The sequence below is a fragment of the Thermobia domestica genome, chromosome 12 (genome assembly GCF_964235325.1).
Source record: "Thermobia domestica chromosome 12, izTheDome1.hap1.1, whole genome shotgun sequence".
Taxonomy (NCBI): domain Eukaryota; kingdom Metazoa; phylum Arthropoda; class Insecta; order Zygentoma; family Lepismatidae; genus Thermobia; species Thermobia domestica.
Window position 1 is genome coordinate 144,757,140 of NC_137465.1, and position 27,005 is coordinate 144,784,144.

Sequence of the window (27,005 nt, forward strand, 5' to 3'; positions counted from 1 at the left end):
TTACAGAAATGTCGGGATTTCGGAAAGTCCCGGACCACCAGGATTCACCCTCTGCATACGTCTCTGGTTACAAGTATGCGTGTCAGCGTTAGGAGAGAGCAAACAATAATATATAGGGTGGCCCAAAAGTAGGTATATACCCCTGAATTGATCAAGTATAACATTCTAGTGCATGTGTTTATTTACTTCGGCTGTTCCGAGCTTATAGTATACGTAAAAATACATTAAAAACAAATAATAAAGAAACTAAGTCTACCTGATGGATAAGAATAAGAACTTATATAACATGCAATGAGCTGATCAGTACGGTATTGTATACCTACTTTTGGGCCATCCTGTATATACCCTCAAGATTCTTATTTTTGTTTAGTTCCAACGACCTATCGGCAGCTATATATTTCATCTTTCTATAGTGTTAAGCTTACAACTTAAAAGTTAAATCAAATTTTTGGGGCTATATTTCATTAACTGTACTGAATACTTTTGCCATAGTGATGTCATGATAAAAAGTAAAATAAGGGTATACTTCAGGATCAATTTCACCTTAATAAGTGGCGTGAACAAGATCGGTCTCTAGGTTTCGAAAGAAATTAGATAATTTCTCTGTTTGTCGAAAACTATGCACGAGAGTTTTCACTCCCGCATATCATTTTCTTCAGCCAAATGAGATCTATTGATCAGTGTATGTCGCATCTTTGAACATTTTTTTCTGATATATTAATAATATTCAGAGTATAAAATACTGAGAAAATATTTTGACAGCAACCTCTCTTTTAGAACTACAACAAACATATGCTTATATGTTTTGCCTTTCTGCGCTGGCGCAAATCCCGGTGGGATGAGAGGGATAAGTCCCATCCTATCATGGAACCATGAAAGACTGCCCCCCCCCCAATAACCCGATTTATTTATTTTTTTTTTAGAGAGAGAGAGAAAGAGAGAGAGAGAAATATGATGACTTGTGTCCGCTTACCACAAACGAAAGTAAGATGAAATTGATGTCCCCCCAGAAGAAGCTTCAAATCTGCCCGCCTTCCAACGTTGAAGACAACTCTGCTCCCCTGATCCTCCGCAGTATTGTTTTTTAACTTCATAAATATTTTGAACATCGCTTAAAAAATTTGGGAACGGTTTTACCCGTCTCTCCTTCCCCCCCCCCCCCAATGTTGAGGATAGATTTGCACCGCTGCCTTTCTGTATGTATGTTACAAGATAAGTGTGCTTCAATGATGTAATATGGAGAATTCAATAAAAATTCGAAGGTTAGTTGATCGTGTTTTATGTCCTTATAATCACCGATTGATACTTCATCCCTAATATTTAAATGGGTTTTGATACATTCACTTGAATTTGGTGCAGTTGTCGGATATTAGGGATGTGCATGACACTAGATTTAAGGTTATTTTGTTTCGTCTCAAAAATGTGCTGACTCGTATCGTATGTTGTCTCGAAAATGTATCACATCTTGTCTCGTCTCAAACTTAAAATCTAAAAAAAAAACTCGAGCCAAAACGTCTCGTAAAGTATTGCAAATTTGCAACATTTTGATCAGCATGCAGCAAATCACTTAAGTTATAACGAAAAAAATTAACACTCGGAGAAGATCATGAACAGTCAATTAAACAATATCTTTCTGCTTTATGGGCTATCCAAATTTATGGTCAATATTTTTTAATACCAAGTGAATTTTTGAAGCTTGGGTGCTGATTGGTGCTCACTTTTACACAATTTTCAAAATATTGCGGAAGTAAAAATTTATTCTAAAATTTCTGTACCTAATTATTTAATACTAAGAAAATATCACTTATTGCCTATTCTGTTGTCAATATTTTCTTCGTTCTAAAGGAATGTGTCTTTAATTCACTCATAATTTCATGGCGTAGACAACAAACTAAACAAGGACGAGGATCGTCTCAAAACTACTGTCAGTTTACTAAGAAGTACTTCATGTTTGCTGAAATTATGCTAATTAAGTTACATTATTATTCTTTCATTTCTGAACAATTTTAAGAAAAATGAAAATACAAGAGACAAGCATCTAAGGTTTGAAAACATGAAATTATACCTTGCCACAAAAATGCTATTGTCAGTTTGTTTTACACAATTAAAATATAAAACAACAACAACATACGTACATATACGAAATGAAATTCGAGGCATATTTCGTCTCGCTCGCATCCTTACTAGATCTCATCATTCAATATCATCTCCCACAAAACAAATCCATTTGCAGCACATGTAGTTAGGATTCCACGTTAATCAGTAGGCCCTGTTTCATGTAGCCTTGCTGCTGAAAGGGACGTTAAACTCAAAATCGACTCAACTATTTGCAACACGTCACCTACAAGAGAGTACTAAGCCACTGCTCATGATTGTTGAAATAACGAGTAAGTGTTCACGTCTTTCTAAGTGTATAGAAGTAGAGCAGAAGTTTGTCTTTTACCCCGGGAATTTAAAATAGGTCGGAATAATACGTAATTTCTCATTTATACAGTCTCTCTCTCTCTCTCTGGAGGCTTCCATGCTTGCTGTTTTTCACACAAAGGATTAGTAAGACCTGCAAGTTTTGAATATTTTTATAATATATTCTCTGTTGTATTGTAACAGTTATCGTATGTCGTCAAGAACAAAAGCTACTATTAAAATGGGATCCAATCCACTACAGGGACTACAAGTACATACTCCAGGAACGAATGGCTTAAACCACTCTTCCAGCGAGTTTGAGATCAGAGATGTATAATTAATTGATTGTTTTGGGGTTTAGCATCTCTTTCAGTAGTGAGGCTATATGAGACGTGAACCTACAGCTTAACGTGCGATCCGAGTATTCTTGAGAAATGACTATTGTCAATCAGGCCTTTGAAACAAGAAAAGTTATCTGCTTTTGATTTAGCAGATAAAACTGATGAGGACTACACAATTATTGCCGAGAAGCATGTGCAGTAAAGTCAATCATGTTGATTATAGCATATCATCCAAAACATAAATTCTGAGAAGCAAAGCCTTACAGTATACACGTGGTCGTTAACAATCGCCAGTAGCTCAGCGTGGTGAAATTGTGGGTCGTACATCAGAAGGCCAATGTATCTTCGCGAAGCATTTGGTTGTTATCAACAAACTGTTAACAAATGTTTGGAATTAAGTTAGCCAAATCTTCAGATAGATAGAAACGAAACTTTTTAAATGTAGCAGAAGTTTTTTTTTTTTTTTAATAAAATTATGGTACGTGTAAACAGTATATTTTTGGTAGTAAGGTGTATCTAATACAAAACTGAGGATATATCTTGATTAGGTGCACATTCTAGCTAATGCATTCACTGAAATACAGGCTCGTATCCAGGTGGGTCTAGGGGGGCCGGGCCTCCCCATAATTTTTGCTGGACACTAAAATTTTAAAGTAGGATTGCAAAAGAACTATAGTATGGTGATGAAGTATCATATGGTTGAATCGCCCTCCCTAACTTCAGCCGCCCCCCCCCCTTCTATATTTTTGGGCTTGCTACGGGCCTGCTGAAATATAAAAATTAATGCTAAAACTTAACCCTCGAATTCCATCCTTAGTTAAAGGATAACATGCAGCAAGACATCACCAATTCTTCTTTTAAGTTTGTTCCCCTGTCAGTAACAATCATATTATACTTGGAAAAGAATCTCTCGGCATCAACACTCGAGGTTGGCAACCATATTGAACGTAACGAGCTGACAGCAAAAGAAATGTAGCATTCGAACTATTTAACAATGATACAGTGTTAACTTCCTTATCCCCACTGTTGAGAACTTCAATAACCTTTCTTTTAAATTCACGGTAAGCAACCAACAGATCATTAACATTTTCATCACAAAACACAGTCAAGGATTTAAACAACAGTTCAGTTTTGTTGATGTCTACATCTTTATGAAGTGAAACAATTTCTGTATCAAATAACTCGGAGAGCTTTTTTGTAAATGCAACGTTTTTTAAACTAAACAACATTGGAAATGCGCTTTTTAGTTATTATTAGCAATAATTGAATCGTTTATTTCAGAAAGCCACTAAGTGCACTTTTTGAAACTTTAGGGAAAACGTAAAAAACATTCTATCTCTGATAATAACAAATTTGAGGGTTCCAAAAAATTGTGAGTATTAGTTAATTTGCTCGCGAATTGGATAATGCTTGTAACTAGATTATAATAGTTATTCCGTAATTAATAAAAATGTATATAAAAATTGTAGTTAACGGGTTTCTGCAATAAAACTAGTTGTGTCGGAAGAAAACATGAAATTTACAAGCGAAGTAACAACATTTGCTGTTGTATTCTGTTTTGGAAAGAAAAAAAAAGTTATTAACTTCACCTATGTTTTGAGTATCACATGAAAAGTCGGAATATGATTAGAATAGGAATGTATCCATAGTAACAACGTTAATCACTTGTGTCCTACAAAATGATTCCCTTTTAATCTACTATGTATGTCTGTCTGTCCTGAACTACTCATCTTGGGTTACATGCACAGGACCGACACGGCGTAGGATCGACACGGCATAGGATCGACACGGCGTAGGATCGACACGGCATAGGATCGACACGGCGTAGGATCGACACGGCATAGGATCGACACGGCACAGAACCGAAACGGCACAGGATCGACACGGCATAGGATCGACAGCAGAACTTTCATACGATCGAAATAATAAAAAATACATTATTTTATAATTACGCAATATTAAGTAACAATTATTTTCTCAAGGATATATAGGAGAGAACCATCATATGATCGAAACGGCATAGGAACGAAACGGCGTAGGATCGACACGGCATAGGACCGAAACGGCACAGGGCCGACACGGCATAGGACCGAAACGGCACAGGATCGACACGGCACAGGACCGAAACGGCATAGGATCGACACGGCACAGGATCGACATTCTGTAGGGTGGTCAACACTTTCTGAAAATATCAATATCGCATATCCCTCACCTTGAATTTTTGGATATAAAAAATTGTAAGGATAAATAATTCTAAATGGTCTATTTTTAAAAAAATTATATATATATATATATATATATATATATATATATATATATATATATATATATATATATACAAATTGTATAAAAATATTGTGCGTAATATATCCATGCCGTAATAAATACACCTTTAATTTTGTGATATTAAATAAAAATACGCTAAATAACTCCAATAGTTGATTCGAGGTTTTCAAGACCGAATAAATATTATTATTTGTCTGATATTTTTATAATGCTGTAATTTTTTATGTATACTAAGTTGAAGTATGTACATGTAACTGCAATTTTAAAACTGTAGGCTTAGAATTTGCGTTTGAATTTTTTTTTTTTTTTTTTTAAGCGAAGCAATGCACCTATGTTAAGTTGCCTCCTTTCAAATTTCGAATTGAAATCGGAAGCCAATCGTTTGTTTTTCGTTTGTTATTGACTTTTTTGAAGAAAAATAGTAAAAATCGTATCTTTCTTAAAACCTAAAGAGATGTTTACAAAATAAAGTTGGTATATGGCCAAATTTACCCTTGTTCCTCCATTTAAAATTTTGATTGAAAATCAAAATCAATTGTTTGAAATGCGTATGCTACTAATTATTTTGAAAAAGAATAGTCTGTTTCGAAAAACATAAAGAGTCTTTTCAAGAGAAATGGGTGATGGAATTTCATATTGGCTCCACTTTAAAGTCTCGAATCAAAACCGAAGCCAAGCGTTTCTTATTGGTTGTTTTTAAGAGCAAATCGCTTGTTTCGAAAAAATAGAGAAAGAGATTTACAAAATAAATTTAGAATGGGATCAAATTCAATCTGATTCCTTTACTTACAAATTTCGATTCAAGACCAAAATGAATCGTTTGATATGGATTTGTTGTTGCTTGTTTGGAAGAAAAGTAATTTGATTCGAAAAACATAAGAATATAATTAAGAAATAATGTTGATGAAGGTGATTTGTTTCGGGGCGGTTTGCTTATTTTGAAGAAAAAATCACTTGTTTCAAAACAACCAGTAAAATATATCTATTTCCAGGATACATTTGGTGGTCAACTTCATACTGTTTTTTCTGCTTTTAAATATCGATTCAATACTCAAGCTAATAACATGTTTTCCTTTCTTATTGATTGGTTTGAAGAGGAAATAGTTTGTTTTGAAAATTATTAAGAGTCATTTACAAAATAAGGTTGGGTGGGCCAACTTTTTGGTGGTATTTCAAATTTCGATTTAAAATCAAACTCAATCATTTATTTTTCGTTCGTTATTGATTGTTTTGAAGAAAAACTAAGAACCATTAAAGAAATTTTTATAGTAAAGGTGGTCACCTTCACAGGGTTCCTGCACTTCAAATTTCGTTCAAAGCATAAAACGGTTAAAATAATAAGAGAAACAATCAGTACTCTACGCAAATGTTTAGGGGGTTCAGGGGCTTTAGGAACACAAGTTTATATAATATCAAGTGTTTATATATATAAACGTGCTAATATGATAAACGTGCTTAATTTTGCATAATACCTTGCTCAAGGGGGGTTTCAAAGTCCTTAATCCCTTTACTTCAGTACGCCACTAAACATCAATTATAAGTCATTCGTTATCCAAATTGTACTTCTTGTACTGATCCAATCCTTAATTTTAAAGTTCAAAATGATATGAGCACTTATTATGCTATTGGAAAAGAGCACATATTTTATGACAGTGCAAGGTAGTTTCTTGTTTTATCAATTGAAAGAAAGGAAAACACCAATAAAAGTAATAATAATACCTGACACGAATTCCGATAGTAAATCATATTTTATTATCTTATTTGAAACTTTGAGAAAATTGAAGCTCTACACCGAATACAAATTGGATGATAAGCAATGCTTTATAATTGCTTGATAAATTTCAAATTGAGAACAAAGAGAGTGATACTGTTTAAAAGAAAGATTGGATAAAAACAAGAATTTTAGGAATGATCTAAAAAATGGATCAAAGTATTATGATCTTGGCTAATATTAATTTTTGGATCAGTTACCATAAAATATTCGAACGGTCTCTAAATCGAGTTTTCTCCAGATATGTAGTTCTCCAGGTATAAGGAGTACAAGAAAAATTTCGATTAATTAAATATTTTGGATTTTTTTTATAACGGGCCACAAAATTTTTGGACGGTCCCTAAATCGACTTTTCATATTTTTTACGCAATAAGCATATCACACTGAGTTAAGTGATATCTTGGGTTGGGTTACAGTATATATAGTTCTCCATATATAAGACATACAATAAAATTATTGATTGAATGAAATATATTGGACTTTTTGCATCAGGGGCTACAAACGTTTGGACGGTCCCTAAATCAAGGTTTCGTATTACTTTCGGAATAAGCACATCATGCTGAGTTAAGTGATAGTTTTGGTTTGGCTGCACTATATGTAGTTCTTCAGATATAAGACGTACAAGATTTTTTTTTTTATTGAATGAAATATATTAGATTTTTTGGATCAAGGGCAACAGAATTTTTGAATGGCCCCTAAATCGAGCTTTCGTTTTATCCAGGCACTAAGCACATCATACTGAGTTCAGTCATAGTTTAGGTTTGGGTACACTATATGTTGTTCTCCAGATATAAAGCCTACAAGAAATTTATTGTCTGAAATATATTGGATCTTTTGATCCAATAATAGTCCTTCATCCTCCATTTATACATTAAGCAAGTAACAGTATAACGTGTACATTACGTGATACAATTTGTATTTTATGGTGTGATGTTTAATAATAAATTATTAACAGAATATCCGTTCTTCGCACGGGGAGAATAGTTTCATTTTGAGCATAAAGGGCAATGGAATCTGAGTATGGATTTAAACTGCATCGGGAGTGTTACTGTTCGTCTGAGTGACTCCAAATACTATTTCATCGACACTAATATCGGTATTATTGTTTTATCATTATATATATAGTGTGTAACTTCATTAATGTAATGAACGTCTGGAGGTGATTCCTGGACTCGGAAGAAGAATTTAAATGAAACGAAGTCTTTAGCTTATCATAATTATAACTTCTATGCCAATAGTAACGGATGATCAATCAACGGCTTCCTGTTCAACTTAAGAGTGTGTAAAAATGAGAAAAAAATAACTTTGATCCAGAGTAGGTTTATAACGACTGTGCATAAGACAGTCAGGGGCAAAAGATCATGTACGATGAACTAGAGTATAAGGGATTCTTCACATAACAACAGTGATTCCCACAAATTATGTGAATATAATTTGAGCCAAAGTAAGCTAGATTAAAAGATTTCCTCCCCGTAATGCGTAAATTCGTGGAAGATAATAACTACGAGTACAGAAGGAATGAAACTCGACGATACTCAAGGTTTTGCGCGTGTTGCACAAGGAAAGAAAGAAATACAATTTCAAATTATCGATTTATTCTGTTTCGGAGAAGGTAGGATAACTGAAATACTCAGAGGTATCTTGTACAGTATTTGTGCAATGCAGTATGTGTACACGAGACAGCTATGAAGGATAACAGTTCACAGTCTGATATTGTCGACCGTTGACCGCATTGCAAAGATGACATCGGAGAAGCAAATTTTTCCGCGTGTGATCAAGCACATCTGAAATTTCGTAGATGATTGCCGCAGCTATATTACATCGAGCTACAAGTTCTTCGACTGTCGTGGCCGGAGTTTCATACGTATCCCCGAAATAAAAAATCAAGCAGCGTGAGGTAGAATGAACGAGGTTGTCATAACACAGGTTTTTCTCTCCCAATCTGGGAATGTTTCATTTAGGTAAGTCTGCATATTCCTGTCAAAATGTGCAGGTGTACTATCATACTGAAATCACATCTGCTGTCTTATGTTCAAGGGCACATGTTCTATCAATTTTGGGAGAAAATTACGTAAAAATAAAAGATACGTACTCCCACACAGGCAGGCCGGTAATAAATAAGATCCTACCACAAAATTATCCACCATACCACACCAAATTTCTGCTGCTGATCGTTTACTAGAGTTGCATGTGGGTTTTTACGCCATACACATGATAGTTTCAAGACGGTTTTGATCATTCGACGTACGCTGTCTTCAAGTTCAGCTGTCCATATGGAGCTATTTCCTCCGATTTCACGTACGAGAAACCGAAGGGACCCCTCTCTCGAAGTCGAATATGGAGGCGTGGAAAAAGGAAAGTTACTCTCTTTTGAGGGCGACGGTCACGATATAAACGCCTCACTTCTGGGCTATTGTCCTTTGCTACTCCATAAATGAGTTGCATATCTGCCAGCTCGTGGACAGGGTAATCTTCCATCGCGCAGGCGTGTACAGGTTAACACAATCAATTTTACTTAAACACCAACGTCTACACTTTTACACGACCTTAAATACCTGGACACAACCCTCTACCGTTGAACACAACATTTCCCATCCTGTTATACAGCAATTACACGTGTAACAGTAGAGCATCTGACTATGTATATCACTCACAAGTTGCGTAGATGCTTATTACAACTCAACCATGCTAACTGAAGCCATTCCACAATAAAACTTCAAGACAGCCTTCTGTAAGCCACTCGCAATTGGCACACAAGGGACGATAGTTCCGTAGGTATTCCTCCGTGTAGGTATTCCATACAGCTCTAAGGTATGTACATTAGAATGTCGAAAAAAGACTATCCTTTTTTTTTAAAATGTACTTTCAACGAGCTTCCTTTGAGAAAATTTCTCCGGCAATGATAAAATCAAAATGTAAGTGGTCTACACTAGGATAGTATTTTGGTATATTCACAATAGCAATGAAGTTTTTCATAGCTCAGGGAAAAGTTGAGGTTTGCCAACTCGAAGGAAGGGGAAAACGCCATCAAAAGTATTCCTGGGAGAAGATTCATCTAACGGATAAATCAAGTATACTATTCCAGCGCACTTCTTGGTATCGTTATGCAACGTGTACAACATCCCTTGTTTCTCCACTTTTGTTGCTTCTGTGCACAGAAGTACCATATTCCACGGAATTACATATAGTATTTTATTACTTTTAGTTAAAAGTTCAAATGCCGAGTTTCACGCATCTAGCTTAAACAAATCCTTCCTTAATTTATTTACATATTTTCTGAGTAAGTAATGGGGAAATCGAACATAAAAAAATGTGCTCCCTTTGCTCTTTCCCTTTTATGTGTTCAATTTTCAATTTTGTTTTTTTTTTTAATAGGAAAGCTTATATGCCAAGTTTTATTTTACTAGCTTTAGAAACTTGCGAGATACACTACCCTTTAAAAAAATCTTACCCCACCCTTTTTACGATACTTATTTCCAAAAATTCTTTCTTATGTACTGCTTTCATAAGAAAATTATATTTTATAACTAAAATTTATCGACTCTACTTGTAGTAGTATGCCCAAAAATCACTCATCTTTACTCTTTTATATAATAGTACAGAAGATAAATACAGTCAAACAAATGGACTTCCATGAACAGTTTCCGATTTCTTATAACTAACTTATTCGTACATTTCCCACAAGCTGTGGTTTTAAATTTACGCTCTGTCAAGGTCCAGGTTTCAAAAAGGAAGTAACTGGAAATACAATAATATTATGTATTTATGTACATGTGTAATATGTATAAATTTATTGTCTTATTGAAGCTTTCGTAATCTGAAAATAAACTTTTGATTTGCTTTTAATATATAAAAATCAAGCTCCCCTAGAAAAAATTGCAGGCTACACCCCTAAATGACTATGTAGTAATTTCTGCAAAAATGGCACAGGACCTAAAATTTAGGTCTAGTGCCTATATTTTTAGGACTTGTGCCGTTTAGAACTTATGAATGTCACCCAATGTATTGCATAGTAAATGTTCTTTGTTCAATTTTAAATCTACTGCGTTCTTTATGTATACCGTTGGTATTTAATGTTCACTCGTGAAATGTCTAGTGAGCTTTTGTATTAATTAAGTAAACTTTGGTGGATTTTTGTCTTACTCTTAATAAAATTCGCTCCACACAGTATATATTGAAATTCTGAATGTTTTCTTGCTTTCAGAAGTCTGGTAAAATATGCTTTTTAAACATTTTTTCATTTTTTTATTTATTTATTTTTGTTTTAGGAATTTGTCTTGGGATTCTCGTATCTCCATTCGAAAGAAACGAATTTCTTAACTAATTATGTAATTAATTCTTAGAATGAAATAAGTTGTATTATGTAATTCACGTATAAGTGCAGAACAGATAGTGATAATAATAATCTTAGTAGTACAAATATAGCTGTTATTGTTGGAATTAGCTACGTTCGTGACATTATTGCCAACTAGTTGCTGCATCGTCGCAATTTCGTGGGGTGGTGGCGAATTTCAGAACTAAAGCAAGTGAATGAAAAAGGCACAAGACCTAAACGGCACAAGTCCTAAAAGGCAGAAGTCCTAAACGCCAGAAGTCCTAAAAATCATATCGCGGCACAAGTCCTAAACGGCAGAAATCCTAAAAATCATACCGTGCCACAAGTCCTAAACTGCAGAAGTACTAAAATTCAGGTCTAGTGCCTATATTTTTAGGAGTTCTGCCGTTTAGGACTTCTGGATGACACCCGACACATCATGCTGCCTCAGTGATGGTTTGGTGGGGAGTGAGCTACTCAAGCACAACCCAGCTGTATTTTTGCGAACAAGGTGTTAAAACATCTGCCAAGGTATACCAGAACACAGTGCTAACACCTATAGCGTAACCACTATCTGCTACCATGTTCCCTGGAGAAAGGTGGACCTTCCAACAGGATTCCGCTCCAGGCCACACAGCGAAACCAACTTAGGACTGGCTGGCGCGGAACGTCCCTCACTTCATTTCTACCACCGATTGGCCTTCTAGCAGCCCGGATCTTAACCCGTTGGACTACAAACTTTGGGCAGTACTTCAGGCAAAGGTCTGCCATAAACGGCATCCATCTGTCGACAGTCAGAAACAATCTTGGCCCGAGCAGTGAACAATTTTCCCATGGACAGTTTTGGGTAAGTTACATGTAAAAATGTAACGCGTTACAAGTTACTTTACTTTTTCCTAAAATGTAACGCGTTACTTGCCCCCAAAAAGTAACTGTTACTTTACTTCGAAAGTAACGCGTTACTTTTAGGTCTGAAACTTAGAATATGTGAACAAATGTTATCACTTCAATTTTCCGTACTACTATTACTATCGCTTTTATTATTATTATTATTATTATTATTATTATTATTATTATTATTATTATTATTATTATTATTATTATTGCCCTTCCTGAATTGCTTTATGTAAATGCAAGAACACATTTTTACTTGACAGCTATAAGTTATGAATATTTTCATATAAGGTAACATTGGCTAAAATGCCATACTGCGTTACTCGTAGGCATGGGCTAGGGTAACCAGACGTACTGATTTTCGCAGTACAGTACTGTTTTTCAAAGAGCTGTCCTGCGTGTTGCGAAGATGTCTAGGAAATCGAGAAATATCCTTCTTCTTTAAAATGTCCTGCGAAATGTCCAGAGTTAATTTATTTGCAATATCTTAATGTTTCATTCTTTATTCACAATATTTTGAATCAAACACACTCTTTTCCTGAATGATGAACCGCTGTGTTTTTTAACACTCCTTAGAAGACTAGGGATGGAGAACAATCAACAAACCATTTTTTACAATACATCGCTTTTACTGAGAAGGCCTTGTTGAGATATCGGTAAAGTAGGAAAGGTTTCTTATTGAACTTATGACAGTGATGCTAACCAAGTTAAATAGAAGTTCCTTTGTGCCGGTCTAAATTTTCTTTCATTTCTTAAAATAATACCACGCTTCGAAATTTATTATTATTATTATTATTATTATTTAGCCCAACACGAACTTTGACTGTACGTCATAAAATAAACCAATTTGTTATTCATCAAAGCATTTGGAGTTGTGTTTAATTCCTTTAATAATTTTGTTCAGTGCTTCTTCTTAACAAAAATGTTCATTAACTTAAGGTTAACATTAATTGAAATAATGATATGCGTATTGCCGACGCAGTAAGATATCATATACAGTACTATTATACTTGTGTCCTACTTTTCGATTGTTAGAATGTGGTCATCCTACGATGGGCACGAGTGAGTACGAGCGAGTATTCTTTGAAACTCGATTCGACTAAAAACAGACATCTTTGAACGCGATTCGAAAAATTTCCTCCAACTCGACTCGAATTCGGGTCGAGTCGAACCAAATCTGGTTTGTAGTTTCGAGTATTCTCTTCAAGTATCTTGCATAGACAATATAGGTTATCAATGATACTAGTACTACTACTAGTACAACTTTTATTATTATTATTAATAATAATAAATAATAATTATAATTATAATTATAACAACACTGTGTTTAAACATGAAAGAAACGCGGTCTGTGTTTGAATACTAAAAAACTAGTTGATTGCTAACCTCGGTAGTCGTGAATTCTAGGAGTCAAGGATATTGTTCACGAGCTTGTGAATTTGGGTTGAGGGTTTAGGTTGAGTATTCGGGCTCGAGCCAAACATTGTTAAAAGTTATAGGGCACTGGCCAAATATCTTCAAAACTGTTCGGCCCGGGTTTACAATTGTAAACAACTTGAGCAGCTGGACTCACAGCTCACTCACTATGGACCCGAACCGAGAAGTGAGCCGAGCCAACAGCTCACCGAACCGTGTCAGCAAGAGCCTTCGGCCCAGATGAGCCGAACCGAGCAGATGGTTCATCCAACCAAGCCAGCTCGAGCCGATGGTTCACCCCAAGCGAGCCGGCTCGAGCCATCGGCTCAGTTATTACTTCCCAACTGAGCTTCTTATTAAAAAAGTCTCTTGTGGTCTCGATATCGAGACGAGAAGACATGCGAGCATGTTTCCTCTAGTGAGCAACATTAAAAGTATTCCATATTACTACTTAGCTTACATTTCTCATGGCTTTCGCTTTCTAGTGGAATCAGGCCATGATTTCAAAACGAGTTAAAACGTAATAATAATAATAATAATAATAATAATAATAATAATAATAATAATAATAATAATAATAATAATAATAATAATAATAATAAATATAAGTATTCCATACATATAGAAATGCTTTTGACCAAGCACACAAGAAATTATATTTTGTCCATTTAGCACTATCATTCTTTTGTCACTCACAATTATTAATATTCATATAGTAAATATCTTATAATTCTCATATTTTAAAATCAATTGACAGGTCTCTGATTGCTTTTATGAGAAATAAATATTTGGTTTTATAGTTACTACGCAGTGGGGATGATCGTGCGTCGTTTCGGTCCTATGCCGTTTCGGTCCTGCGCCGTGTCGATCCTGTGCCGTGTCGATCCTGTGCCGTGTCGATCCTGTGCCGTTTCGTTCCTATGCCGTGTCGATCCTGTGCCGTTTCGGTCCTATGCCGTGTCGATCCTGTGCCGTTTCGGTCCTATGCCGTGTCGGCTCTATGCCGTTTCGATCGTACGTATTCTATGCATATAACTTGCACAGGCATAGAGTCGACAGGAGTTTATGATTTGTAAGAGCAAAGATTAAACAGATAATAAAAATATTATTTTTTTAGGCACATGATTAAAAGTTAAATTATTTCAGAGCAGTGGCGTGAGAGCAAAACGGCACAGGATCGACACGGCATAGGATCGACACGGCATAGGACCGAAACGGCACAGGATCGACACGGCACAGGACCGAAACAGGTTTCTGAGCTGAATTGTCGGTCGTATGCCGTGTCGATCCTGTGCCGTGTCGATCCTGTGCCGCATCCCCCTCATCCCATATTCCCTGTCTACGTTACACATGCATGGCTTCTGTAGTTGGCCACTGAAGGATGTGGTAGAAATCTTCATAACCTATAGTGTAGTCACTCAGCTTAACCAGGTCGTCAATTACTTTTCGTATTGATAGATACCTTTCCAGAAGGGTAAACTTTTTCTGAACTAAGTTAGCACCCTTGCAACTCAATCCCTCGGTTCATGGATTTGTAGAAACACATTTTTGCAAACTGAAGTAAGGACTCCGTTGATTCTTATCTTGTGCTTAAAACTTTTGTTTCTTTTAAATAAGTGTGATGCTTCACTAGCACTAATATCACCTTTGTTTCCTCCCTACGGTTTACTTTTTTTTTTCTTTTACTCCAGTCAATGTTTGCAAATACAGGGTTTGTCCGGAAAGTAATAGGACTGAGTCGATTTTTAAAAAAATATTGAGCCAATCGTTACAATTCTTTAAAAACTTTCAAAATAGGCTCCTTCTGCGTCGATGCAGCGATGCCAGCGCGATTTCTAAGCATTGAAGGCGTCACGGAAGTCATTCTCCGGAATAGCCTTGAGAGCCGCGGTGCAAGCTGCTTGGATCCCCTCTGTCGTCTCAAAATGCTTGCCTTTCATCGGGCGTTTCAGGCGAGGAAACAAAAAGAAGTCCGGAGGAGCACATCTGGGCTGTAGGGCGGCTGCGGAAGCGTTGGGATGTCGGCCTTGGTCAGGTAGCTGTTCACAAGAAAGGCGGTGTGAGCCGGGGCGGGTCGTGGTGCAGCTTCCAGTCGGCTCCGATGTCTGGTCGGACCCGATTGACAATTAGTTTGAGTCTCTTGAGCACTTCCACTTAAAACTTGGCGTTGACGGTTTGTCCAGGAGGAACAAATTCATGGTGGACGATGCCTTTGATGTCAAAAAAGACAATGAGCATCGTTTTCACTTTGGATTTGCTCATTCTTCCCTTTTTTGAGAGAGGAGACGCCGGCGTGTGCCACTCGGAAGATTGCCTCTTTGTCTCGAGATCATACTCAAAGATCCATGATTCGTCACCTGTGATTACGTTATTCAAAAATTGGGGGTCACTTTCACACATGTTCAAATTTTCTTGGCACAATTCCACTCGCCGCAATTTCTGGTCGTCAGTGAGCACTTTTGGGACAATCTTCGCGCACACCTTGCGCATGTTCAAATGCTCCGTCACAATTTCATGAACCACAGTTTTTGGTAAATTTAACATCTGGGGAATTAAACGAATACTTAGTCGACGGTCTGAGTTCAAAACTTCGCGCACACGAGTCACATTGTCGGTGTTTGTCGAAGTCGAAGGTCTTCCAGCACGGTCTTCATCGGCGACCTCTTCCCGGCCCTCCGAAAAGGCCTTGTGCCACCGAAACACACCACTTCTTCGTAAAGCATCATCTGGGTAAGCCTGCTTGATCATATCAAACGTCTCTGTCGCAGATTTACCGAGTTTAACACAGAATTTAATCGCGTACCTCTGCTCTAACGAACGCTGCATTTTCGGCTTGCACCACTCACAGAAACACGTCGCGCGAAAAAGCCTGTCCTGACTCTCCGTGTGCCCGGAGACAACTGACCAGCCGCTCGTTCGTTAGCTAGGAACGCCCTCTACCGGATCCAGTCGGTGCGCGCACACTCCGAAGTACAGTCATGGCGGAATAAAATCAGTCCTATTACTTCCCGGACAAACCCTGTATGTATCTTGCATGTTTTTTGGTATCTAATCCACAGTAATAATTAAAAATCTTATGTTCTCTTTCATCATCAATGAATAACTGCATTTACTTGGACAATGGCACAAAATTACATCTAGAATAGATCTCCTTGGCACCGTATTACCTTTATAGTTCTTGTATTCTTCCCTCTTGACTATTGCTTTTCGTATAACATTTCGTTGGTATCAAGGGCGCCGATGTCTCTGTAAATTTGGGAGGGCAATCAAGATGCAAAAGGTGTATATCAGGATTTTAAGACAAATTGCATTCAAATTATACCAAATATTGTATATTCATAAATACAGTGTGGAGAGAGGGGAGCACTCGGCGCCTTTAGTTGGTATTTGTCTTCATTGCTGACACCAAGTTTTCTTTTTGCTGGAGATTCATCGTCAGAATTATTACTAGACATTGCAAACAAAGAACGGGAAGAACTGTGCAACTGATATTACAACGACACTACTCTAACTGGTACACAACACTCCTCAATGAAGACTGTTGGGAAATATCAAGAAAGGAAGTGCAATGAAACAAAAACGCAACGAATGTCGCTAGCAGTGCAGTGTTGCCAAGAGAGGAAACATTAGATTTACTGCAGCAACACGTTATGTGATATCACTTGACGGGTTTCTGCACTAAACGCCATGTTCCGTTTTAATAATAACCCATTTGACGCCATGGCAGGCGACTGGTTTCTGCACTCAAGTGTGTGTTTAGAGTATAAGTAACTTATTCCGTACAAAAGTCATTTTGTGAAAAAAATGTCGATTGACGGGTTTCTGAAATAAACGATTCAATTAACAATTCCACTTTTTCGTTTTCATTCGCATTTATCGCAAGTAATACCGAATTTCGCAAAAAAAAAAAAAAAAATCACAATAATATAAACGTGATTTCTGGCTCTGAAACGAAAAGTTTGAGGTTTCCTGAAACATATACGCATTTTCTTAACGTTTCGCACATATCGCATTAACGAAAAGGTTTCGTCTCTACAGACAGGGCAAATTGAAGTTCAAGATGAAAAGCTAATAGAAGACGTCAGGAATAATTCAATACGTCATAGATCCGACTTAAGTGTCAAGGCTGTAGAGTACTGCTGTTCCCACAAAACTATATGACAAAGACTAAATGCAGCCTGGCTGAGAACTTGTCGTAACACAAAAATCCTTCTCACAAGGCGGCATGATTAGAATGGGAACATTGAGCTATTACAGGCATATTAGGATCTAAATATGTGGAGTGAAAGGAAAGTATTCAACCAATTAGGTCAGTGAGGAAGATTCATTCTCTATAGGTCACAAGGGACAAAGTATGTGTCACAACATGTAGTACAGACAGGACGATTAGGATAGATTGTGGGACACTTCCAGGGCTACATGGCAGTCACTGACCCAGGAGAACTGATTTCAGTGCTGGAGCGAATAATCAGCAGGTTTATATTAATATCCTATAGATCGCCTTAGGAAGTTTTTCAAATTAAGAGTAGTTTGTATTCACTCACGACAATGCTGCACATACGTCCAGACATACCATATGAGGCAACAAGAAATCCCAAAATTCATCTGCATGGATTAGCCTCCACGGTCTCCTGATCTCAACCAAATGGAGCATCTATATGGTCTTTATGGTGCAGGAATGTGAGAGAAAGCGAGAGTGTAGAAACCAGATGGTTCTAGAAGTATGGCAGTACTATCGCAATAACCCTAGTCGATTTCCTGCGTGTATTGCAAGCATTCAGGAGCGCAATGGCAGCACGTGGTGATTACTAATTAATAGGATGTTTTGTTGTTTGCATCTCTATTGACTTGAACATTTCTAGGAGGTACTTTGGCCATCCATGTCAGTTTGGTGGTAGTCTAACATTGTGATTTCGTTGCGTGGCCGTGAGTTTAGTTTTCTCAAGATTGTCCCGTTTTCTCCCACTTCATCATTCCACCACTTTCATTAGTCTTCAATCACTCGCATTTATCATCGTTTTCTTTTGCTTTAGTTGAGTTACCATGGGACGTTAAATTTAAATATTAATTTTATTTTCCATTTTACGATCGTTTCTAGTGTTTCGTTTTTCAATTACACAATTATTAAAGCAATCGCGCTGGAAGCGTGAACAAGAAATGTTCGTTCTGCTGTTGTAAGTGTATTTCCATTTTCATTTTCTACCCATGCCTTGCAGCGAAAGAAACAATTAATGTGTATTCTCTTCGTTCGTTTAATTTCTCATGGTTTATTTTCCGGATTACTGTGTGGGTTTCATTTTCATTTCTAATTAGCTGAAACGTTCCTATTTCGGACGAAGAGAATGCTTTTGTGGAAAGTATTTGAACCACTTTTCCCTCATAGGATATGTATCAGAATGAAACAGTAATGATACATATTCATAATATCACCTCCTTGCACGCACTACCCTTCTTGCCAATGGGACTGAACTTGGACTTAATCCTTAAACTACCAACGATACGCACGTGTCCCATGAGAAAAATTCAAACACTTTTGTATTTTATAAACATAAGCTATCATGACTATCTTGTAACAAGACTATCTAACACGTATATCACATAGGCATATATACCACAATGCCAAAAAAAAAAAAAAAAATGGTAGTTCAAAGTACGGCATTGAGAGTGTCACTATTAATCTCAGCAATCCCGAAAAACTACACCCTTAAAAATTTCCTTGCTCAGAAATGAGAAAAATGCTTCTTCAAAACAAAATAAGTAATTTTTACTCATATTTGAGGGAAAATGACTCATTTTTTTTCAAACGTGTTTTCATTTGTGAGCTCAAAGCAAATTTTCAGGTTTCCATTTATGAAATTTTTTATTTCTTAAAAATGAGAATGTAATAGTGCATGATTGATGTATGCAATATCATAGATTATTAAAAAGTAACGGTAACAATTTTACCGAAATAATATTACTATGTTTTACTAGGATGTAATATTGCAAGGGCTTAATTACTATACAGGAAACTATATATAAAGGGTTTCAGTAGAGTGCGAATGGATATGAGTACGCAGTACGGTGATGCGGCTAAGGTGGCGTATGGATACACATCATGTGACAGCGGCGAGGAGCATCATATATATCAGTGTTTGAAAGTAAGTTTGGGTGAATTGTAGACATACTACCATAGACTAAAAGATACTGTACTATAATACATTCTTCGGGATGTAGAATGCTGACCCCCCCCCCTCATAGGTTATATAGGTTATAGTAGTCAGGTTGGTTTCTTTATGTATATAACATAGCTCAATAGTCAATTCACATAATAAGTGCAGCAATAAGAAGTGAAAGCGGGTTAGAGCACCGTAGGGCACATTGTTTCCTATATCAAAATAGAATGGGGGACTCAATATTTTACACCCTTTGCCATTCGTTATAAGCTGCAAAATAGCTTATGTACGGAAACAAAGAACACATAAATCATCTATGTAGATAGAAACAGTGTTAAAAGAGTGATTTATTATTATGGAATTGTAATGCAGATTTACTTTGTACTGATCACCTAGCATAGATTCGTGCCTCCTTTTCTCGTCACCAGTAATCGTTTTAATGACACACATTTGCAGGTTATTTGTGGCATAGTTCTCTACGCATTTGTTCTTAATTTAACGTAGGGGCCGCGGTAGCTCAGTGGTAGAGAGTTCACCTCTGGTGTGTGAGGGCCTTGGTTTGATCCTAGCTCGTGACATGTGGGCTTTGTAGTGGATAAACAAAGCGTGTGTGGGTTTTCTCATTGTTCTCCGTTTCTTCCCACTTTCTTCATTTGACCACCTCATTCATTTCTCATCATTGCACCCCTTTAGCCTCCCGACACAACTTTGGGACTTAAAACTCGAAGATTTCATTTCATTTTCTTTTTTCTTTCTTTCTTTCTGTTTTTTTTAAGAGTCTTCCTCCCGGCGAAATTAAAATATCGCTAATTTTACAGTAATTATGTGATATCTTCAAATAGATAAAAGATAATCGAAATGTGGAACAAGAGCGCCCTAGACAATATTATTTTACATGAGAAACCGTTATCACGACTCACTTATCTGCTTTCGATTTCGAGCCATTTTGAAACTTGGCATTTATTTTCGCGTTTCTAAACAGCTGAAAACGGAAATCCATTAGGTGACTTGTGATAACGGTAACTCACGCAAAATAATATTGTCTAGGGCGCTCTTGTTCCATATTTCAATTATCTTTTATCTATTTGAAGATATCACATAATTACTGTAAAATTAGCGGTATTTTAATTTCGCCGGGATGAAGACTCTTAATTTAACGCCCCAAGATTGTGCTCCAAGGCTAAGGAAGACAGTGTTAGAGATGGATAATAATCGTGTAATGAAAATGTGGACGTACGTTTTTGCATGCATAAGGGTTTGTGTCCTTGTTTCCAATCTCAATTGTGTCCTTAGCAGTTGAGTTTCAGCGTATTTATGAGGGGCAGAAACTGTCGCACGCCCCTGCCATAATGAAGAAGATGGAAGGTAGGGGTGAATCCTGGGTCTCCGAACCTTCCCCGAAATCGCTACTTTTATGTAAATTTTATCTAATTTTAGCGGCAGTTTTACAAATTTTAATACAATTTGTCTTCGTACTGAACTTGGACGCCCTCTGAAATAAATTCCTGTGTATGTCCCTTGTACGAGGAAACTGGAAAATCCTAGAAAAACCCCACGCACACGATTTTTCTCATCTAGGCAACTTGTTTATAGCAGTTAAGAAGGCATATTGGACAACAATGATTCAGTGGCAGAACACACCTCCGATGCATGGGGTCCCTGCTTTGATTTCAGCTCCGCAAAGTGTACTGTGTGAGTACCGGGATATAAACACCATATCTGTATTTTCTCGGGATTTCCTCACTTTCTTCATTACATCATTTTCGCTCATTATCAACATTACGTCTCCCTAAGCTTCGTAGCATAATTGTGGGACGTTACACTCTAGTAGAAATTGTTACCGTTAGGCTTTGGTATAATGTTGGAGGAAAAGGGAGGATCTTGAGTGAATACACGTCTATCAAAAAGAAAAGTCTTGAGAAAGTGGACAGAGGAAAATGTTCAACTATCTGATGCAATGCGAATAAGTAACGCACTTAAAATACAAGTCTTCGTGAAATTTTCTTACGTTGAAATGAAGATTCAAATGTGCTATATTTTAAACAATATAACTGTACATGTTTATTTAACATAAATTCTGTATGTACTAGTAGTTTGATTTCTTTCTTTTTTTCTTTCTTTCTTTCTTTTTCTTTCTTTCTTTTTTTTGCATGTTTATATTTTGTTTACGCCCTTCCCCTCTCCTTCTTGTATTTGAGAACCCCGTTTCTCTGTACCATCTCTCACTTTTGAGAAAAACATTTCTCGTTTTTTTATTATTATTAGTATTAAAACATGTGTTTCTCAAAAATTAAGGTTATATGTCTCAATTTCCTCAAATATTACTTTCTCAATTTTAAGAAAAAATACATTTTTTCTTAAATTTGAGAAAGCATTTGTACCCTCAGAAATGAGACATAATTCCTCGCATTTGACTCATTATTTCTCAAAATGATTTGAGAAAATCGAAAGCTCACTTTTAAAAATTTATTGCTCCGTTCACAGGTAAGAAACGAATGTTCTCAAATACGAGAAAATTTTTCTCGGATATACGAAACCATTTTTAACAGTGTACGGATTGGATACTAATATCGATCGTTTTAAACCATTTTTACATGTCACTACTCAATTTTTCGCATAAATCATGATCCCCGCACCCCTTAGAATATGCATTTTAGTCAATTTAATATCTTAATCCTTGGAATGTCTAAAGTTGATAATTTTACCAGGTATCATTTTAATTGTTTCAATAGTTATTACGTGATCCAATCAGACAGAAACTCACATTTGATTTTTATATAATAAATTTCATTTCGTATTCTACTAATAGCCAAAGATAAGCATGTCTGAATCATTTAGTTCTGGTTCTGTCCCATCCGACCTCTACTAGTCCTTTGTATTATGTGATTCACATTCATTTGAAACGTTCACTTCTGGACATCTTAAACACAGACGCTTCTAGAAACTACATATATCCCAGAAATGAGTTTGTACCATTACTCCTTTCAGGTCTTTCTAGAGAGAAGTTTATTTTCACTTCCTTTTAAGAGTGACAATATTGTGCATATTACATGTATCAGAAATATAATTGGCATTGTATAACAGACATAAGAAATAGTGTAATAAGATGGTAAAATTGAAAAATTGTGTGTTACATCCAGATAATACAAACATTTAGAAGGCGTATTATCAGACACAAAGCGAGTACAAGTGATGTAATAGGAAGTATGTCAGACTTACATGCGAATTGTAAAGAACCTGCATTATTTATTTTATTTTATTTTATTTATTTATTTATTGAAGAAAACGCATTAATGAACATAAAAATATGGAGCAAGACACGGCTTTTGAGTTTTCGTTTTAGGTGATCATGAAACTTCCTAGTTATTAACTTGATTTCTCTTAACTGATTACGAAGTGCACTAAATCAATACTTCTTTTTTGTCAGTAATTGAAATGTACAGCTTGCACGATACTAAAATTCTCAAATCGGATTCTCTCTTTGTAAAAGTTATTTTCTTGAAAAAGAAAACGAAAAACAAAATGATTACAATTATTTATCACATGTAATCCAGCACAATTGAAAGTAAATAGCGTGTCAGGTTCCTTGGAGGTAAATGGTTACTGCGTTAGTCTATTAATTTGAAGGTTGAGGGTTCGATGTTCGATTCTGTTGTAACCTTGCTTTTCTATTCTAATTCAATCAACGTTTCTATTTGTCACTTCATTGTACTAATAGATCTCGCCAAAAAGATCTTTAAATAAACTTTCTAGTAACTTAAAATAGTAAGATTCTGTTCAGCTAGACTTGTGCTATGTTGTCACATCCAGAATGTCAGATAAAAGAGCACCGTTCGAACTAGCTCATTTCTTTGTTTTGAATCAAAATTGTAATCGTCTTAGTCTTCATTCTCTGTTTGAAGAGAATAATTCTCATAAGGAGAGGAACAGGTGTAAAATTTTAGTTTAGAATGATCCGTCATCTGGAGATGATGTAACTTCTCAACTATTTAAATATTGTAACGTCTTATATGTGTGCACCACACTTGAAATACATAAAACAGATCCCTTTTGTGTCAGGCGAGTGCATCACAAGGGCAGTAATGTTTTGGATGCGTGAGATTCAACTCTACTCCTTTTCTAATTTTTGCTAAAATAACCCTCATATGTATTGTATTATGGACATCGATTCAAAATACACATGAAAACTGGACATCTCTATCCGAGCGAATCAGTGAGCAATGGATAATAACCTATTGTATGTTTGCCTTGTGTCTGCAGGTGATTTAAACTTCGCTTTAAACTCACTGTATGTTATTCTGTGAAATACGATGCCCAACTGATGTTTATGTAAATTGTGAAACGAAATTTGAGAAGTTGTCAGAACTCCTTGCGGAGTTTCAAGTTGTGCAAAACACTTTCCGATCTATCAAGTAGTTTATACAAAATGATCTTCAAAATCTGGGGAAGGGAGAAGTCGTTTGCATGCCACAGTTGATGCGCCTGGAGTTGGATTCGATTTCCAATTGAGTTGATTGTTCGGAATCCACGTTAAACTCTAAGCCCCGTTACATTGTCAAGCGGAACTCCGCGCGCAGAGTCTCGCGTGGCAAGATTGTTACATTGGTTTATAATGGGGGCATACATAGTTATGCGGAGGCCTCCGCGTGGCCCTATCCGCGCTACGCAAAGCGGATAGGACCATTGAGCAAATGGGTATTTACATAGTCAAGCGGAACTCCGCTCGCGGAGCAGCCACTTCTCTTTAAACTCTAAAAAGAAACGTGCATGGTAGCAAAAACAAAATGAAAATTAATTTAGATTTATTTTCTTATTTTTGATAGTGAGTTGCTAAATAATATTTTATACTGTTCTATAATACTATTTTTATATTTCTATAGTGTTATTTTTAATTTAGATATAATGTCTTCGTTTAATTGGAACTTCCAATTAATGCCTTTGCTTAATTGGAACTGTATATGTGGTGCCTCTAATGTACCATTAGTAATGGTGCCTCTAATGTACACTCCGCATCAAAAAATTACGATACCTAACGCCGTGCAGTTAGGCCACCCAATATGCACCTTCTTATCCCGTGTCTGGTAATCGTGTCTGGTATCTGGTATCCCTAATCGTGTCTGGTAAAGAGATCCCTCTCTCTCCTCCTTTATTCTCTCCCATACTAAAATTAGCTAACAACATGAGCGCAATTCTGATTTCAAACTACGCATGTATTAGTTTCGATAAAATGAAATAACAAAACCGAGACGAAACAAGATTCATAAGTTGTAACGAGAAACTGAAACACACACAATGAAAAATTGAAACCAATGTATGTCTATTACACAGAGATTCAGAAATGAGGCAGAGAGAGAGAGAGAGAGAGAGAGAAGAGGAGAGAAGAGAAGAAAAACGGAAAGGGAGAACATATAAAAATGTGGAATTTAAATGTAGTAAGAAAAGAACCTAACATTATAAAGTTCCGTTTCCAGAAATCCAACAGTAATGTAGAAATAACGTTTGTTTTTACATATTTTTCAGAACTATTAGAATTTATAGAGGATGCTTTAAACATTCATTAAGTCACTTTCATACAGGATAGCATACTGAATTTCCAGTAGAACTGTAGATCTCCGAGACACATCTAGGATAATGTCAAAAGTTTAACACATATGCCTTGTTTCCGCGTGGTTCGATTGCAAATACCGATCACCGTAAATGGCACACTAATCGTGGTGTGTGTGTGTTGTTGTTGTTGTTGTTGTTGTTGTTGTTGTTGTGTGTGTGTGTGTGTGTGTGTGTGTGTGTGTGTGTGTGTGTGTGTGTGTGTGTGTGTGTGTGTGTGTGTGTGTGTGTGTGTGTGTACAGTGCATGCTTCTGCTTATATAAAGGTTGTCGGAAAATGAAAATACCACAATTAAGTAATTTTCATCTTAGCCATGTGTTGAGACAGCGAGAAGTCTGATGGTCATTTGCTGAATTGCCTCTTGGGTATCATGTCATGTTAGTGGTTCATCGGCGGTGCACATGATGGAAGACAAAGGGTTCCAATAGCCTACGTGCCCTGTTCAATGCCTTTGCAACGTACCGAAGTGCTCCTGGAAAGAAGGATCAGTAGGGCCGTTAACTGACAGGAAGGTGACCACCAGAGCAATCAGAGCATTATGCTCCTCCGAACACTAAATACAGTTTGTGCGTTATTTTCCACGATTACTCCTGACACTTAATCATTGCCAAGAATATTTTCTCTGGTATCGAGAAAGACTGGTGGTGGTTCTGCTATGAGACTAGTTCCTATTTTAGACACAGAGATGGTTCTGTGTTTGTATGTAAACTTGAGGCGAAAGGAAAATCCGGCGTGTTTTCATTCGTCATAGAGTATCCACACTTCACTTTCTAATATTTGATTGTGCTCGCCCCCAGTCTTCATAAAAGGAATATTGTTTGTGCGTCGTACATTAGTTAAATTCTTAATCTTGTCCTCCGATTTTATCTAGACATTTTCTTGGACCTCATCTTTTAGCAACGTATCACGCGACCTCATATCAACAGGTGAATCCAGCGTGCTCTACCCTGCATACGACTTCTACTCTGGCCTGATTAATCTTTGGAATTAAACTTTATCAAGCAGGTGTGAGGCATGATGGGACAGCGCCTGACTACCAGACGTTCTCCCGAAACAGACCAAGCCTGCAGCGTCTGACTGGCTACACGTACGAACAGTTGTGTGGTCACTTGAGATGGTTACATGTTCTATTAAGACGAGTATGTAACATGTTTAGGAGTGGCATGGGTGACAGATTAGGAACAGTACCACCTACTATCTTCTTCATATCATATACCGAGTTTGGGCCAGGTTTGTGAATTTCAACTGTGGGTTCTTAAATTCAGTTCTATAGTTCTAATCAGAGGTAAAAGTGGATCTGAAAAGGTAGGGGGACGCTTGACCGTTTCCCGTGCCTATCTTTGCCCATTGCAATTTAGAAAGTGGGGGACGCAATTGATATTTTTGGAAGTGAGGGAACGACCCCACCCGCGTTCCCCCTCACTTTTACCCCTGATTCTAATATACGTACTTGATTTGATCGTTTAGTTAATGAAGTCTTAACTCTCTTAAGAAGTCTCATGATCACTCTCTCATCATTTGATTACAAATTCATGATTCATTCATTACAAATTAGTGAGTGATTCATTATTCATATATAAACCGTTCAAATTACTCAGCTCCAGTTGTCTCCTTGTTTAGCATATGAGCTGGAAGTCCCAATGAATTGTTATAAAATTCACTTGATTATTTTCATGGCAAATGAAAGATCACTGGATTATCAAAATTACGTGATTATGTCTATCTCTATGTTGTTAAATAGCGTGAACTAACTTAAAGCTAAATCAAGCCGAAATTCCAATAAAAACTTAAGTTAAAGCTTAAAACAAATTTGGTATCA